The sequence below is a fragment of the Pan paniscus genome, chromosome 5, assembly GCF_029289425.2.
Source record: "Pan paniscus chromosome 5, NHGRI_mPanPan1-v2.0_pri, whole genome shotgun sequence".
Classification (NCBI taxonomy): domain Eukaryota; kingdom Metazoa; phylum Chordata; class Mammalia; order Primates; family Hominidae; genus Pan; species Pan paniscus.
Genome location: NC_073254.2, coordinates 118,743,659 through 118,746,730, shown reverse-complemented (window position 1 = coordinate 118,746,730; position 3,072 = coordinate 118,743,659).

Genomic DNA, 3,072 nt, shown 5'->3' with positions numbered 1-3,072 from the left:
ATGGCACAGCAAAAGAACATGCTTTATCTGGCTCCTGTGAAGATTAGATGGAATATGTGTGCAAAATCTGGGCACATTAATGTACAACCTCAGCACATAGTAGTAGCTGGTATTATTATTACTCCATTGCTATTAGTAATGATAGTACCTTTCAACTTTCTTCTATATTATTTTAAGTTCCTCCTCTCCCCCCAAAATGTACTCTCTGACTGTAAAACCAAATGCATTTTTTTTGTTTTGCCCAGTACACACTGATGCTAATGAAACACTTCCAAGAGGCCACAGATGAAAATGTTTTGGCAGGGATGCAGTGTTTACCCAGATATACTGGTTAAGCCACAAAAACCTTTTCCATTTTTCTGCCCCTCAATTAGCTTTAATTCTTGACTCCACTGCTCCTGATTTTGGAGTGAAAGGGTTTTCGATGGTCCACTGGGCAGCTGGATTAAGCTGTACTTAAGTTACTTATATGCAGAAATAAACTTGTCTTCTTTCCTCTCATCCTTCCTGTACAATGGCACATTCCTACTAATTACATTATTCTCCGTGATTCTCCAGGGTCCTCTGGCTAACAAGTAGAAGCAATGTTACAGGACATATGCTTTTACGCTTTATTGGCCACTGTTATCCACGGGTCTGACACTGAAGCTGAACAAACAGTCCAGACCCAAATGTGAAAACCCACCGATCGTCAATTGCGTGAAGTCTGAATTTGATTAGAGTTGTCATTTCCCTGCCCTTTCCCCTGTGCTCATAAAAAAGGAACAGCTCTGAAATGCCTAAGAGATGCTGCTTGATTTAAGCCCTGTGAAATTCTAACCAAAAGGTAATAGAAAGGAGAAACCAAGCTTATCAAATTTTCTTTAGGAGCATTGGTCTGTTTCACCTGTGGTAATTGGCCAAGTGCAGGCCTGCGCTCCGACAAGCTACAGGAAGTTGCCGTAAAGAACCACCAATAAATAACCCAGTGCTTCGGAAAACAACCTTTTATGCTCTCTGATACTGATTTAGATGAGGTCTAAGAAAAGTGTAGAAGTACACAGGACGAGTAAGTAAATTGGGGTGACTTTTTGGGGAAGTAGTAGCTATTGGTTAATTATGAGAAGAATTTTGATGGTGTGAGGTTGTTAATTGGATGAAGGACACTGTACAGAATGAAAGTTGGTTTCTATTAAAGCACTTTAATAGAGGAAGAAGCCAACAAGAGAGTTTTACCTTCTTTTTCAGACACAGATAATTTAACCTACTTATTGGAGCATTTTGTAAGAAATAAAGGAGAAAAAAAAAAACCAAAAAGATCACAGGTGTCCTTTTAATTGAATCAGCACAGTTGATTTTGTGACCAAAATTGCTTAGGCTGCAGGGCCTTCTGCTAAAAGGGCACTGCATAGAACCATCCTCTGGAAAGGTGTCAGGAATGAAACTGTTTATGGCATAAATAGGGAGATGAATCTTAAATAGCTTACTCTGTAAATCTGATATTAAAAATAAGAAAAGTCATCAGAGCATTTCAGGTATATTTGACAGTCATATACCAGCCCACGTCAGCTTTGCCAAGCCTGCTGTTCACACGCACAGAACAGCCCACTATGGCTCGATGAGTTTTGATGAAATTGAAAATTGGAGACAGAGTTGAGGATAATTCAATTCATAGAAAGGACCAAGAGATCAAAAAAGCCCTTATGTTGTTAGTGGCCACGTGCAACTTGGCTGCTCTTGAGGGTGGAGCAGAGAGTAAGTGTGAGAAAGACAAGAGCAGGATCATGTCTTGGCAGTTTTGCTCACCATGAATCAGGAGCAAGACAGAAATTGGCCCTGGTGCTTGGACTTTGTCTGTTAAAGGGAAAATGATACTTCTGGATCATCAAGTCAATTTTTTTTGTTCTTTTAATTTTGTATGAAATACAAGGTACACTTCACATCAAAGCAAGAAAGGAATTCCAGAAGTGAGTTTCAATTCAATGCTGCAAATATTTATTGAGCACTATTATACTGGACACTGCTTCTGGATCTGAGCATGCTGGTAGATAAGAGATGACAAGCAATAATCAAGAGCAGACCATCCCTTTCCTTCAGAAGAAAAAGTCCAAGTTTCAGGTAACTCATCCCCAGTTATTCTGTATGTGAGGCAATATTTGTTGTACTCCTCACTTGAGAAGGTCCACAAATGAAGCTGTTTCTCTGGCTTTGTGCTAATTTAAGCATAGCTGAAATGCCCCTCTGACAGCATTTACTTCACAGTTGTGTCATTTACAATTTCAGCAAATATTAGGAGAAAATAATTTCTCTGTATTGCATAAAGCCATACTAGAGGAAATGGGGGAACCAGAAAAGCAGCAGGCATGTTACTAGGAGTGCCAGATTCTCCTGCTGTCCCAGGCTAAATCTTGGCAAGGCCTGGGCTCCGCAACCAGGAGCTTTGGCTGTTGCCAGCTGCGGTGACACTATAGTTCCTTTGAGGACTGGGAGAACGTGCCCAGGATAACAAAGATATACATGTAAATAAGAAGTCTCTGGGGTTTATAGGCTTTTGACAGTTCACCACTGTCCATTTGTTGAATTCCGCATTAGTGAAGCATTAAGAATCATCTCTGACCTTTTCGTATGAACAAGAAGACCAACTGGGGGCCTGAAAAGTACATAATGACAAACTGGCAGTAATATTAGCAATAAAACTTTTGACAAATGGACATTTCTGGGTCTCTCTCTGGCCTGATTCCCATTCCGAGCCTTGGCTCCCTGGGTTGGAAAAGCATGCATCCCAGTTCTCTCTCTCAGGAGCCACGTGCTGTATAAGCTGCTTTCCCTGGGTGGGTTGGCCCATCTCTTTTCTGGTTCTCCCCACAGCTAGCCTGGGGAGTTGCTATAAATCCCCAGGAAGGCACTCAGCCCAGATCTTTGCTTCTGAGCCCTTTTCAATTGACCGGGGATAATAGTCCTGCATTGGGAAAATGGGTAAACATTTTAGCATATTTAACACTGAAATCCAGAGAGCACGGAAGACAATGCTTGCAAATCATGAACTATATCACTCATTTGACACTTCATATGTAATACTTTGTGCTATTACTT